The sequence below is a fragment of the Chrysemys picta genome, chromosome 7 (genome assembly GCF_011386835.1).
Source record: "Chrysemys picta bellii isolate R12L10 chromosome 7, ASM1138683v2, whole genome shotgun sequence".
NCBI classification, from domain to species: Eukaryota; Metazoa; Chordata; order Testudines; family Emydidae; genus Chrysemys; species Chrysemys picta.
In genome coordinates this window covers 126,114,720-126,129,951 of record NC_088797.1, presented here as the reverse complement: position 1 = coordinate 126,129,951, position 15,232 = coordinate 126,114,720, and positions in this window count along the sequence as shown.

Below are 15,232 nucleotides of genomic sequence, written 5' to 3'. Positions count from 1 at the left end.
CGGTCCTGCTTTGAGCAGGGGGTTGGACTAGATGATCTCCTAAGGTCCCTTTCAACCCTGATGTTCTATGATTCTATGGATAGATAGAGGGGGTGGATGGGGATAGATAGATAGATAGATGCTGGGTGTGTATGGAGATAGATTTGTTCTTGGAAATCTACATACATAATACAATATTAGAGCGGATGTACAGAGGATATATATACTATCATGTGTCGTAAAATAATTTATATTATATGTAAAATGTTTATCTCGGGCACCCGGGATTTACTGTAGAAGTGGCTCGCCTTTCCCTTCTGTAACTAAATGATCAATCCGATTATTTACATCCTAACCATTACCCCGGGACTCCCAGCTGGGACCCTGCGGAGTGAGGGGCAATAGAAAGATTTCATCCCACTGGATACATGAAGATGGACCCCAAACCAATGCTCCCTTGATTTGAGTGCATCAGTCATATGTGCCAACCTCTGCGAATAACCCAAAGAGGGGGACACCGCTAAACCCCACTGGGCTTGTGCTGACTATGGGGGTCGCTTGAAGGCTGCTTGTACAGAGACTGTAAGTGCCGCCACACGGGGAGGTGGGAGAGCGAGTTCTGGAGCACGTGTGTAAGTAGTTCAACGCGAGTCCCCTGTTTGGGTCGAGGCTGCTCCCCGGAGCTCACGCAGAGACAGCTCCAGCGGGCTAAACTCACTGCAGCCAGCCAGAGGCGTCCGCCAGCGGTTCCCTGGGCATTTTTAAAGCCATTCTGTCCCCAGGCTGCTCCCGACCTGCTCGCTGGCCAAGCTCAACAATCCCCGGCTTTCGTATGAGCCAGGAAAGGGGCCCAGGCGCTTTTTTGCATTTTCCGAAGCGCCTCTCTGCAGACGGCTAGTCCCGGGCCATCTGCCTCCTACCCCAGCGCCTGCTCATCGGCAGCGAGCTGCGTCGGGGGGTAATGGTAATGGGACTGGACGTGTAGGCCCACGGAGCGCGTCCCAAGCCGGGGATCTCCGCACTCGAAGGGCTCCACCCTGGAGCCCCTTCACCAGCTGTCACCTCCCAGCGGCTGGGATCCCCGCAGCTCGAGAGAGGGGTTTTCAGACCCTGGCTTCTCCCGGGGCCAGTTGTTGCTGTGAGTTGAGTCTTGTCCGTGTGACGGTCCCGCTTGGCCAAGGGACGTTGAGTTTGCTTTTCCGGGCAGCAGATCTCATCAGCCCGGCTACAGACTCGCCCCTGGGCTCGGGATGTCTATTGGGTTGAAATGGCCCGCGCGCAAAGTGAGACCCTGTTGAGCTAAAGCCAGGTAAAACTACACGCAGCACCCTCGGGTGCAATGCTTGTGTCTCTCGCCCACACAGAATTAGTCCCTCACACACACCCCAGCGGACCGTTGCACCGAAACACAAACTCCAACACAACTTTTTTTCCCCAAACAGAGAGAAGCTCACGGGTAGGACAGCTTCCAAAGGGGACAGGAGCGGTCCTCCGCGTTAGGAACCTGAACAAAATTACCCCCATCAGTTCTGCGCTACCGCCAATTCATCAGAGACAGTAGGGCCTGACTGATGGATTGATTTTTGTAAAGTATAATTCACTACAGACGTTGAGATGCTTTCCCTTAATGGCACAGGCACAAACCTGCATTGTTCCTGACGCACAAACATGCATTGTCCCTAATGCACACCCCATCCAAATACTCTTCCGCTCGGATGAGTAGGGAGGACACTATTTGCAGTCAGAACTACTGGGCCCTGCTCTTAATCCCATTGCAGTCTATAGGAGTATTACCTTGGTGTGTGTGTGTGTGTGTGTGTGTGTGTGTGTGTGTGTGTGTGTGTGTGTGTGAGAGAGAGAGAGAGAGAGAGAGAGAGACCCCATGCATGCGGGCATTATATTCATAGACCTAATTCCTGCAACCTTGCAATCATCCGTGGAATAACTTGCCTGGGGGGGGGCGGACTTCATAGTCTCTTCACCAGCCCTCTGCCCACAATCCCTCGGATATCAAAACTCTGAGCGTCTTTCAAATAGCCCCCATTTGTACCGCTTGCAAACTAACCTCCCATACAAAGACACACACCCCTTTGTGTCCAGATGTGGCATTCCCCCTAAAATATCGCGCCCGACCCACTGCCCTGTGCATTCTGGGGCGGGGACAGCTTCAAACTTTAATATGGCCCAAACCAGCAGGGCGAAACCACCGCGTTACCCCATAAAAGAGGGGGGGAGACCTGCCCCTAGAGTGCGCACATCTTGATTTGCAGAAAACACTGTTTAGAACCTTTTTAGAAGTGGTTTTTGTTTTGTTTTTGTTTGAGTATTGCGGGTATTTTTCTCTCTCTCCCAATGGCCCCCTACAGTGAGACTCCTGGGGATCCGGCAAGTAGCCGGGGGAAGGAAAAAGAAGGTAAAGAGAGTGCTAACCATACCGAGGGTATGCACAGTGACTTTTCTGTCCCAGAGGTGGCATAACCCGACCCCAAGTTCTAACGATGTCCCGGGGAAGGGTGGACTCGGCATGTCCATCAGCAGGGTGGGAAGTGTTACAATCAGGGCTGCTGCCACTGGCATCTCCGTGGGATTATTTTTTTAATCTGCTCTGGCAGCCCATAACCCTGGCCATGTCTGAGGGGGGCCTCGCCACCGCTGGCCAGGTCCTGGTGACCTCCGGCTTGGATCACGGCTCCATGGACCTGACCCAAAGCCCATTGAGATCAATGGGAATTTTTCCACTGGCTTCGGCAGGCTTTGGCCCCTCTGGAGAGCTATAATCAGATGCTCTGGTTGGGCGAGAAGAAGGGAAGCATCTTTGAGTCTCTGTGTGGATTGATTGCCATCACACCCAACTGCTTCCCTCCTTGGGGCTGGGTTTTGCCCTAGAATTCATTGAGTCCGAGGCCCCAGATTTCACCCGGTGCTGCTGGACTCGAGGCAAGATTCGAGCTCCGTCTGTTCTCTCCGAGGCCTTTTTTGCTTGGAGCAGGGTGGGTGTTGGGTCGCTTCGGGTGCAAGGCGCAGGCCGGGTGGTGTGTGAGTGAGTCCCGTAGGTTCTGTTAGCCCGGGCGAGTTGATTTAGCGCGGCGCTTCGGGTTTGCCCTCGCACTCCGAGACAGTGGGATGGTGGAGATTGAAATTGGGGTTAACGTTTTCTTTCCATACCTCCCCCCCCCCCCCACCAAAAATGTTTTCAGTGATTTCCCCCCACCCCTTCATGATGGAGGGGAAAAAACTGACTTTAAAAAAAACCCATCGACTCTAGTGCTGGGGGGGGGAGGAAGGGGGAGTGTTGAAAATAAACGTCCGGAACACGAAGGAAAAGCCAAAGCACCGTGGCATTTCGTAGCATGAGAGTTTAGCTAAAACCATGCGAGTCCCAGTGCACAAACCAGGCTGAAATCCGCGTAGAAAAGCAAATCGGCTCCCTCTTCCCGCACCTGTCCTGTTTCCTGCTATTAGCATCGAGCTGGGTCAGGTCAGGAAGGAGAGAATCTGGCGTCGGCCCCGGCCGGATCCATTTAACAATCCCACCCTCATTCTGGGCGAAACCCCCAACCCCTTGCAGGAGAAGGGAGTTCTCAACAGACTTCAGCGGAGCCGGGGTTCCCAGTCCCTGTTTTCATTGACTGCTCAGCCCTGCTTTGACACCCGTCACTTCTAGTCCCGGTTATTCCCCGGGGAAGCCTTCTCAATATTTAGGAACCTTTTAGCCCCCTTGACTTTTAGACACTAATTAATAGGGGGACGAAAGGTCCGGTTCCCAGTTTAACCAGCGCCACGCCAGATACTGCCTGTCTGAACTAGCAAGCGTGTGGAGGGGAATCAGATGCGTTTCGAGTTCAGATGGACTCAAACCGGATTAACTGGCCAGAGCCCCATCTCTGCGATTGATTTGAATGCAGGGAGCCTCACTGAAGTCAGGAAGAGAGCTGTGGTTTGGGGTTTTTTTTTTTAAGATATATCAATGTAGAAAGAAACAAATCCAGTCTTTTTGGAGCGGAGCAAAAAGAACCAGGTTGCTGCAAGATGTGCTCCGGCCTTCGCCGAATTTAGACGTTTACGCTACATTGCCTAATCCTTCCTCTCGCTCGCCACCAAAATAAACGGTTCACTTTAGAAATCTGCCTCGCTGCCTGAAAATGCGATTGCAGAACTCACGCCAGGGTTCCCGGGAGCTCATCAGACCGTCTCAGGAGCGCAACTTACAACGTTAGGGGTAAAACTGAGCTTCCCTCTGGACTGTAGGGACCCCGTTCAAAAACCCTTTGGGATTATACAGAACGGGACATAGGCCAACGTGTACACAAATGGAGCATGAATCTAAAACCACACCGCCAGCCAGTTCTCCCAACTATTCTGAGAGTGTCGTTTAAAGACCAACCAGCTAAAAATGACTCGCGTGAGGGTAAATTGTCCGGGAAACATATGGGGCTTTTTTTTAAAATGTTGATCGGCCAGAAAAGCAACGACAGAGATCCCAGAACCCAGCTCGCCCCACCCATTGTTCCTCCCAGCAAACTTTCTGTGCTTGAAACTGACCAGATCCAGCAAGGGCATTTCCAGGGGCTACATATTTCAAATTAGAACAAGCGATTCATTACCATGGGAGAGAGTTTTCCTCTTCTAAAGTAGCAAACCTATAGGCGAAGAGTTTTATCAATAGCTGTGAAAAGCTAATTCATAAACTCACACAATATATATATATACCGTGTATGAAAACCCTGCAAATGTCCTTTTTTTTTCTTCATGGGATTTTTCAGATAATACACTGGCGTTGCGGCGGACACGTTGTGTGTGAAAGTGTGTCTCTGTGTTGATTTGTGCGTGCGAGTGTGCTGGTGTGTTGTACGGGGAATACAATTATTTCGGGGGTCTTCTAATTTGCCCTGCAAATCTAACTTGGTCACTAGCTGTTTGCATTGTTTTAACGTTTTCTCTTCTATCCATTCATCTTCCATTCGCGATGTGTTTCCCCCACTTTTTGAAAAACACTGTTGTATTTCCTCAGAATGCAGTTCATCTGCTGATACTAAACTTTCATTTTTAAAGCTAGAAAAAAAATCACTGGGAAATTATCGGCGTGGAACTGTAGACATTTTTTCCAACCACGGCTTGGAAATTAAATATCCTTTGATTTTTAAATGCGTTTTCGCATTCTCGGGATGTTTTCGAGTCAGCTTTGGGTTGCCCCATGTAAACACACATCTTTTCCGATGCGATTTTCAGCGGCCCAGGTTAAACCGGGGAGGTTTTGCTGGTCTAGGTGCGCGTGCATCTGTTTCTCTCTATAGGATCAATCCGGATTCATCGCCTTGACATCTAACCGCTGTGAACGGAACAAAATGAAAGCCGGCCGCTCGGAGAGCGCAGGAAAGACGGGCATTATGTCTGCTAGGAGTCAAATCACCAACTCAACAGAGTTCAAAGTCTTCAGTTGTTGCAATATTGCGCGCTGGCTGTAAAGAGAGAGGAGTTTGGGTTTTTTTTTCCAAAGCCCCCTTTCTCCTGCGATCACTAATTGGGTGAGCAATTGACACAAGTTAATAATAATCTAAGAAAAATGTCTCTAAGCTTGTGCCCAAATGAGGAGTGCATTATGAAGAATTGATTTGGGGGCGCTTGGGGAACTGGCTTATTTAACAGCAAGCATTAAAGTATTAATATTTTAGATGGGATCACAGTCTGTAATATTTTTTATGCTGGGCAATTGACCGACATTAAAATTTAATGAAATGATCTGCTGCCTAGAGTTAGAGGCTTGTCAAGCCACAGAACAGAGACCATTAGCAAAAACCTGCAGCATTTTCACTAACAGGTAAATAATTAAAAAGAAATGCTATCTTGGTAGGTCCTGAAGATTATTTAGAGATGGGCGCTGGGAGCCATTATTACAGGGGATAGAAACAAAACCTTTCCGTGGGAAATCTCGCTTTCCCATCGTTGGAGAGAAAAAAGAAGCTAAATGAAAATAGAAATTAATTGCAAGCGGTTGCAAAAAGCTATGGAGATTTTACACTTCCCCAACTAAATCAATACGGAGACAATTATGATCAGAAGTAAATAAGTCTTTTGCACAACACTTCAGGATCCTCAGTCGTAGTTTAGGCGCCAGGGTGATGGGCGCAGGAGAGGTAGATTCTGAGATCAGAGATAGAATTCTTAAATTGTTGCGAGGGCTTCTGAAAATAGCGTTCGATTTTGAGACGGATGGCATTCTTCACTTGTTAGATTTGTTCTGAAATGATAGACAGCCTGGAAATAATTGTTATTTATTATGAATTGAAGTATTAATCCTTCCATCATTATTAGGTGGATTCTGAAATTATGGATAAGCAGATGGGCGGGATTTTAAAATTCTTGCCAGAGAGGCGGACAAACGGCTAGGTCCTGAGATGAAAATCAGAGAGTTTATTCTTCAAGGTGGATCATTTTATAATTATGTCGCCATGTATATTCGGGCTCCGGGATTGATTTGTTATCTTGCAAAGTTACTAGGAGGGAGGCATTTCCCGCCTTCATTTTGGATGAATGCACAGGACTTATTTTAAACGTTCGTTTATGTAACCATAAACTGCTACCCCAGCAGAATCACTGCGAGCCCCCCTCTCCCAAAGTGACCGCCCCAGCCGTGTCTCCCCAGGCTATAGAATATCAGGACTTCACCAGATGGGTTAGTGCTTCTCTGATGCTAAGTGAATGGCTGCTGCTGGGGAAGGAATCATCTGTTCTGAAATGTCCTCTCTCCCCAGTCCACCCCCCCCACCCCAGGAACCGCAGGGATTCCCCCACCCCCAAAATCAAAGTCAGTTATTGAGCGCCCCTGTCCAAAAAGCCGTCTCGAGTGTCCTGAGAGATCCTCATCGGCCCTTAAGTGCTAACTAAATATTTGCATTGTTGGTTTTGTCCTGTGTCAGAACCAATTGATAGCGCTTTCCGCAATGCAGCGCCCGCCCGTCGTTCCTTGAAAAGATCAGGCCGCAAAAAGTTGTCATGAAACGATCCGGCCCTTCAAACGGAAGAAAAACAACTGGAGAGGGCGGGGGTGTGAAAAAAATGTCACATCCCGTTCTTTTTCGGGGGCGTTGTGCGTGGTAGTCAGTTACAGGTTGGATGTTCATAACCTCGTCTCTGGAACCAAACGCGCACTCGGAGCTCTCACCCCACTGAACCCCAGCGGAAACGGGTCACAGCACCGGGGCAGATTTTGGAGAACGCAAAAATAGATTTTTGTTTTCGCTGCCTGGTTCATTGCTTAGGTTTTCAGTACGATCGGGTATAAATATGCATCACACGCGTTCCCACAACCCTACACACAAATATTTTATTTATATACCTATACTCTCTGTGTGTATGTCTACACACACACACACACACACACACACACACATATACACACAGAGAGATGCACAACAGATGCACGATACAGATCTAAATATCTGCTGTGCATCTCCGTGTGTGTATATACACACACAATCACTGTGTGCATAAGTGCATGTGTGTATATATATATATATATAGAGAGAGAGAGAGGTATTCACAACAGATAAATGACACACACATTCCCACAACTACATATGTTCACACTCCCCCACATACCCCCCCCCCCAAATGTGCACACCAATCCCAGGGCACAAGTCTCCAGATTTCCTCCCGCAAGCAGACGAGCGCGCAACATGCACCAACGTGCACACAACCAGAAATCTGCACCACACTCACACCCACCAGCCATGCGCCGACTCCCTCGCGCTTCGCAGGGGCCGGGTGTCTAGGGAATTCCCCTTCTAGCGCCTCTGTCGCCATTTGGAGCCGAGCAGGAGGAGGAACCCGGGGGCCGCCTGGGCATTAGATCGATCTCATCGGGCCCGGCAGAGCGAACGGGAACCGGGTCTGTGGGGAGCCTGCTGCAGACCGGCTCTGAGGGCCCCTGGTGGGCCCCTCTCGGGGGAAAGGGCCCTGATCCCAACTCTCCCCTTCCTGCACCGCCGGGTCGGCAGGGGATCGGGTTTCCACTCCTCCCCCACCCCCCACCTGCCTAACTTCTTGACTTCTGAACTCAGCTGGGAACCTGCTGGCGCCAGCTCCATCAGCCAAAGTCCTTGTGGCTGGGCAGAGCAGAAGCGCTCAGATGGAGGGGAAAGGAGCTGATGACGGTTTCAAGAAGTTTTCCCCTAATTGCTCTCCCAGAGCTGCGGGGGGATGGGCTGGGCGGCGGGGAGCAATGGGCAGCCCCTGGCCGGCAGAGAGAAGAGATGAGCCGACACTCCTGTCAGTCACAGCTCCACTTGCACACGGCTGTATCCAGAGACACCGCCCGTAGAGGCAGCCGGGCCTTGTGGGGCAGGCGGGGCTCGATGGTTGCTTATCTCCCTGCCTCAGTTTCCCCATCCAGACACTGCTGTTTGTATTATCGTAGCGCCTAAGCACCCTAGGTAAGGACCAGGGCTGCCCTGTGCTAGGCGCCGTACGAACCCAGAACAGCTCTGAAAACCGGGTTTTACAATAGAAACTGTGGGCGCCAATAGTGCCACTCTAAGTCATTGCTGTATGCAGAGTTGTGGTAGCCGTGTGGGTCCCAGGATATTTGTATGTAGCTGTGACACTCCGAGAACCTTTCCCAGCTCTGCGGAGCTCCGAAGCTTGTCTCTCTCACCAACAGAAGTTGGTCCAAGAAAACATATTCCCTCACCCACCTTGTCTCATGATGAAGTCACTCCCACGAACGGTCTTGGGAAGATCTTAGCTGCATGGGGTGACGTTCTGCAACAGTCACATGTTCCCACTCTTCAGAAAAAAGCAACCAAGAGTCCTGGGGCACCTTGAAGACTAAGGTGCCCCAGGACTCTTCGTTGCTTTTCACAGATCCAGACTAACCCCGCTACCCCTGATACTTGACCCCACTCTTCAGAGGAACTTTTACCTGTTCCTAGTCCACTTCCATCTCTTCCTTTTTGGGTTGTGTCTCCATCACCACTCCTAGCAGGACGCTAAATCCTGAGGAAGAACTGCCCTGGCATGGACATCATCAGCTCAATTTGCCTTTGATCTAGAGAGTCTTTATTTTTAGCAGCGGGCATGAGGGCAGACCAGGAAACTCACTGATGAATTAGTAGATACAACATACGGCTACAGTACAGTGCCTATATTTGCTTAAAACGGCCCGTCCATTCTCAGCTCAGGAAGCCCTGCCCCATCTGAGGCCTATTTAATGAGCCTTTAACACCTTCTGATAACTGCACCGAGCGGTAATCAAAGCTTGTCCCTTCAACAGCTTCTTCTTATAAGGGGAATTGGATGTCTCGGGGATTGGGAACAGCACAAAGAGCTTTCACCTATAGAAAACTGGTTCCAGTCTAGACTGGAATGGTGAGGAACACAAGGAGTTTCACAGAGATTAAGGCCAGAAGAGAAGGTTAGATCTAGTCTGACCTCCTGTAGATCACAGGTCACCAACACCACCTAGCTACCCCTGTACTGAGCCCAAAGACTTTAATTAGACTAAAGCATTTCAGTCTTTAGGACACTAATCTGTGAGAAACTACAAGGAGTCTGGTATCAGAGGGGTAGCCGTGTTAGTCTGAATCTGTAAAAAGCAACAGAGGGTCCTGTGGCACCTTTGAGACTAACAGAAGTACTGGGAGCATAAGCTTTCGTGGGTAAGAACCTCACTTCTTCAGATGCAAGTAATGGAAATCTCCAGAGGCAGGTATATATCAGTGTGGAGATAACGAGGTTAGTTCAATCAGGGAGGGTGAGGTGCTCTGCTAGCAGTTGAGGTGTTTCCCTTTCCTGGGGAAAGGAGTCTGGTGGCACCTTAAAGACTAACAGATTTATTTGGGCGTAAGCTTTTGTGGGTAAAAACCTCACTTCTTCGGATGCATAGAGTGAAAGTTACAACAGATGCAGGCATTATATACTGACACATGGAGAGCAGGGAGTTACTTCGCAAGTGGAGAACCAGTGTTGACAGGGCCAATTCAATCAGGGTGGATGTAGTCCACTCCCAATAATAGAGGAGGAGGTGTCAATTCCAGGAGAGGAAAAGATGCTTCTGTAATGAGCCAGCCACCCCCAGTCCCTATTCAAACCCAGATTAATGGTGTTAAATTAATTCAGGAGAAACTGAGATGCTATCAGTGGCTGAGGCCCCACCAGATGCTCAGATGATCCCAGCATTGGAACCAGGCCCCAGGCTGTAGAGGAAACTGAAAATATCCCAAGGTTCCAACCAATCGGACCTGGGGAACAATTCCTTCCTAACCACAAATTGCGTGATCAGAATGACCCTTCTCCTGGGAGCAAGGCATGCCAGCCAGGCATCTAGAAAGAATATCATCTGGAACATCTCAGGAGCACCAGTACACCCTGTCCTGTGTGGCCAGGCTCTGATGCGTCTGGGGAAAGCAAACACCTCCCACTCCCCACCCCACCCCACTCCACACACAGAATACACTTGGCCAATATCTGGAAGTCAGGGGAAATCCTTCCTGATCCCAGCAGGCAACAAACTGAAGCCCTGGAGCATGAGAGTTGATTATATCCATGTCTTAAATACTTAGCTGCAAATGTTATGAGTGTGTTGCGGGCAATGCAAGCAATTGCCATCGTAGGGCTATTCAGTTGCCTGCGTGAACTGAGTTTGATGGGTCTCTGCCCAGCTCCCAGGGGAAGAATGTCCAGGGCACAAAACCCTCTACCAAACCGGCACTAATTTAACTGCTAGTCTCAGCAGAGAAATCCTTAGAGGTGGTTTCTCAACTGTTCGCTGCCACTAGCCATCCTGATTGGTTCTCTCAGTACACAGCTGATCATTTTCTTGTGGACTAATGTGGAAAGTGCCACATTACATCCAAGCTGCTCCCCAGAGTGAGAAAACATCAGTTCTTTGTGCCTGTAGCCTTGGCAAAAAAGGAAACAGTGTAGCTACAATATAAAAACATAAGAACACCCACAGCGGGTCAGACCAATGGTCCATCTAGCCCCTATCCTGTCTTCCAACAGTGGCTGGTACCAGATGCTTCAGAGGGAGTGAACAGAACAGGGCAATTTACTGAGTGACCCATCCCCTGTTGTCCTGTCCCAGCTTCTAGCAGTCAGAGGTTTCGGGATACCCAGAACATGGCCTTGATTCAGATTTTTAATGGCACACAATTCTCAAAAGGTCAGGTGGCTGGGGGAGGAATAATGGAAAATATGTTAAATTCTCAGAACTTTATCCAAACTTTTTTGGGGGAGGAGGCGGGAGTGGGGAGCTGGAAATCTCATCAGAAGAGTTATTTCTCTGTTGTTCTTTCTTGCTTTGTCTGGGTTGGAAACATCACAGGAGTAGTCTTTCACTAGCTACTCCAGTTCTTCTACTGCCCCGAAAGCAGAAAGTGCAGATGGGGAGGGGGAGGGAGAAATACTCCAACAGATTTTTTCCCTCAAGCACAACTGACTTGTGCTATTGTAAAAGAACCAGGATATGAAACCGACCAGGCTCCTTTCACAGGTCCCAAACTATGTCCAGGAAGTGCATAAACAATATTAAGGGAACAACTGGCTTAGGGTTTAAAAAACAATCTAAGACCTCTAGGAGATTAAACTTTGCTTTCAAGAGTGATTTAGGCACTAAGGAGCCCAAGTCTCTTTGAAAGTCAATGGAACTTAAGTGCCTTTGAATGTTTACCTTAGAGTTTTACAACTCTGTTCATTTCAACAAGTTATCGTTAGTAACACAAATAAGGAATTTCGATATGGCTCGTCTTGATACCGACACTTTAGAAAACACGCATGGATCCCATGAACAGAAGCTTGACTAAAGAAACTTCTTTTTTCCTTCAGACCTTTGCCAACCAAACGTAATGATTCGCTGGTTTGCTCACCACAAAGACGAGGCAATCATGTCCAGAGAGTCTTTAATTTATTACACAACATGAACGTGTGCACGGGGTTTGGCAAGTTTGTAAAGTCAGCCAATATGACACCAGGTTTCCCTCCGTGACCAAGCGATGTGTTGTCCCTGGATGCAAATTCTGTGAAATCCAACTCACGCTCCAAACCGTAGTAGCTCATCTCAGCCTGCGATCTGCCCGCTACGATATTTAGAACAATGTACATTTAAATGTCACTTTCAGCCCACTAAGGCACGCGTTTGTGAAGCTTACTCGTATGGGTTCTGATTTTTCAAGGCTATCTACATCACCACTTCAAGCAATTATTTCCTTTCCCAAAAAATCCCCAGTTGGAAGACCTGGATGAGGTGACCACGAAGGAACAAGCATTCATCCATCAGCTGGTACCACAACCTAACCGTCAGCTCCTGCAGCAAAAACAGGATGTGATGGGAAAAATACTCATTTCGCTGACCGTTAAGATTTGGGTATATATTTTTTTCAATTTTGCTACTCCTGAGGCTGGCAACCTAGATCCCTGGACTTTAGCAGGTGTGGGAGGGAAAGAGATCCAAACAGTTCAAAGTCTGATTTTGTCCCACACGTTCTGAGACGGTCACTCTGGAGCCAACAGCCACAACTCTCCAACTGCAGAGTTGCACCGATTTGCTACATATCAACCGTGCACCACTCAGCTCCCACACTTAGATCTTGCGAAGACTTCTGCACACGCTTCACTATGCACTCAGGAATACTCTCATTAAAGTCAAGTGTAATGTTTGTTTAAAACAAACAAAGGGAAGTATTTCTTCACACAAGGCACTGTCAACCTGTGGAACTCCTTGCCAGAGGATGTTGTGAAGGCCAAGACTATAACAGGGTTCAAAAACTAACTAGATCATTTCATGGAGGATAGGTCCAGCAATGGCTATTAGCCAGGATGGTCAGGAATGGTGTCCCTAGCCTCTGTTTGCCAGAAGCTGGGAATGGGCGACAGGGGATGGGTCACTTGATGATTCCCTGTTCTGTTCATTCCCTCTGGGGCACCTGGCATTGGCCACTGTTGGAAGACAGGATACTGGGCTAGATGGACCTTTGGTCTGACCCAGTCTGGCCTTTCTTATGTCAAGACTATGCGGGTTTGTCTGGACTGGTACTAATAGTCCCTTTCCCACTGAGATAAGCTGAAGGCAGAACTCAAACTGTATCCAACCCCAGGGGTGTTGGTTTTTTTAAATAACCGGTCGTTCATTTAATGAATGGGGCTTCCATTAAAGAGTCCCGTTGACCTCCACTCTCTCCCAGTCCTTTGCCAGCCTGAGGGGGGGAAGCTGCCTGTGTAAGGACTGCAGGGGTGAGCAACAAACTCCAGAGTAGCTCAGAGAATGCGCTGCTACAAAGCGCAGTTCGCACCCGGCCCAAGAGAGGGCTGGGGCGGGGAGTCACATCTGACCAGCAGCAGGCTCTGAAGCGGCCCATCCCGCTTGCCGGGAAGAACACCTCTTTAGAAATCCGAGGGGTGCAGAGAGCCTACAAGGGGGGATTTAACTGGGGGGCGGCGCGTGAGAATGCGCAACAAGACACCCCCTGCCCTGCCCGGGATTGCAATGATCCATCCTTGGCAGCGCGCTCGCCATCCATCCCCAGCGCTGGTCCGCCTTGGCTCCCGCAGACCGCCTCCTAGCCCCCCTCCCCGCTTCGCCCGGGGCTCCTGCGGGGGCCTTTAGAGCCCCTCCTTCAATCCGGATTCATAAAGCCACCGGAGAGGGATGTCAGATTGATTAAGACGGCCATTGAAAGGGCTTTCCGTGAATTTTCCACAGCAGCCGAGAGCGCAACAAAGAAAGGGCCAGGTTAGTTCCAAGGGCTGCTAATGAAAGTCCGGACAAACAAACGGAGACGAACTAGTCTGAGATTCCGCCCCCTACCCCACCCCACCCCACATCTCACTTTAAAGACAAAAAATGCCTCCCTGAACATCCAGGCAATTGGAGCCCGCCGCGTGATGCGAGTGATTATTGGATGGTCACATCACCAAAGCATTTACTTGCCAAGGGATTGTTTTCGTAGTCACCGCCTCTGGGATAATCTCTCTCTCACACACCGAGAGGGCAAATTTATAGAAAAGCTTCCCCCACCCCCCAGCCCTTCAAGTACAGTTTTGGTTTAGTTGCACGGTTATAGTTTCCACCAACGGAAGAGAGATCCGATTTAAATATCGAGAGACACACAGATTGATTGTGGAGAATTCCAAAGGTTGAAAATAACATAGAAAGGGCGTGTTGTTGTAGGCCTGTTGGTCCCAGGATATTAGAGAGGAAAGATATCTAGAGACACATATCAATGCAGCTAGGGGCGAAAGGTGCATTTACCACATAGAAAGCAAACTTTGGGTTCAACTGTCTTTGCAAAGCAATAAAGTAAGAATGGAAGTTGGAGCCGTTTTCACCCAGCGCCTTCATTTTTCTTGCCTTGCGTCAGGCAAAGAGTAGAGGTGGACAGGTTTGCTTGCGATGAATCAAGGTGTGTCGAGTTTATGTAATGTACAGGAGAGGGCTACAGAGAAAGAAAGCGGGGGGCATATTAGCAAAGACGTTTCCCCCTGTGGGGCTTGCAAAAAGGAGCTGGAGACGCAGCGTTTAAAGCATGCATTTTATTTAACAACAAACCGACCCTCCCATCTGCAACACCCGTGTCTATGGGGAAAAAGGGACCGAACAATGGCTGCATCATTCGGTAGGGCTGCGGTTGTTACTTGTAGAGGAACCGTTGTCATTTTCACCACTACAATGTTACTGTATTTTATTGCTGTGGTGCAAATCGTTACTGTTGCTGTTCCCATTGTCAGTGTGGCCGTCACAATGGTTCCTGTTCCCCATTATTACCGAGGTTGTTATTTTTTTTTCACACGTGTGACCATTGTTGCAATTTTGCTGGCTGTAGTCAATGCTACTGTGTTATTCTTGGAATGATCCTTGCTACAACACTGATTACTGCTGTTATTTGTCATGCCATCAGCCTTAGCCTTAGGCACCCACCATGTGCTCGGTGCTGTACAGTGTTGCTAACGAACAATTTTTCTTGAACTGTCTCCTCCTGGGAAGTCAGAGTCAGAACCAGCCTTTTCCTTGTTCATTTCAGTCCACTTCCTTAGTGCGGGTGCTGCGATCTCCATGTCAGTCAGGGCCGATACTGAAGATTCATCGCTTCTAAAGCCACTAGGAACCATTGTGATCATCGAGTGCAGGGGCTCTCACAACACATTTTTGGTGGCCACCATCTCTTGCCGGTGGCCGCTCTGACAATGTTTCCTAAAATACGTAATTCACTTTAGGAAAAACAAATAAACATGCACATAAACGTGTCCAAACCAGTGTCAT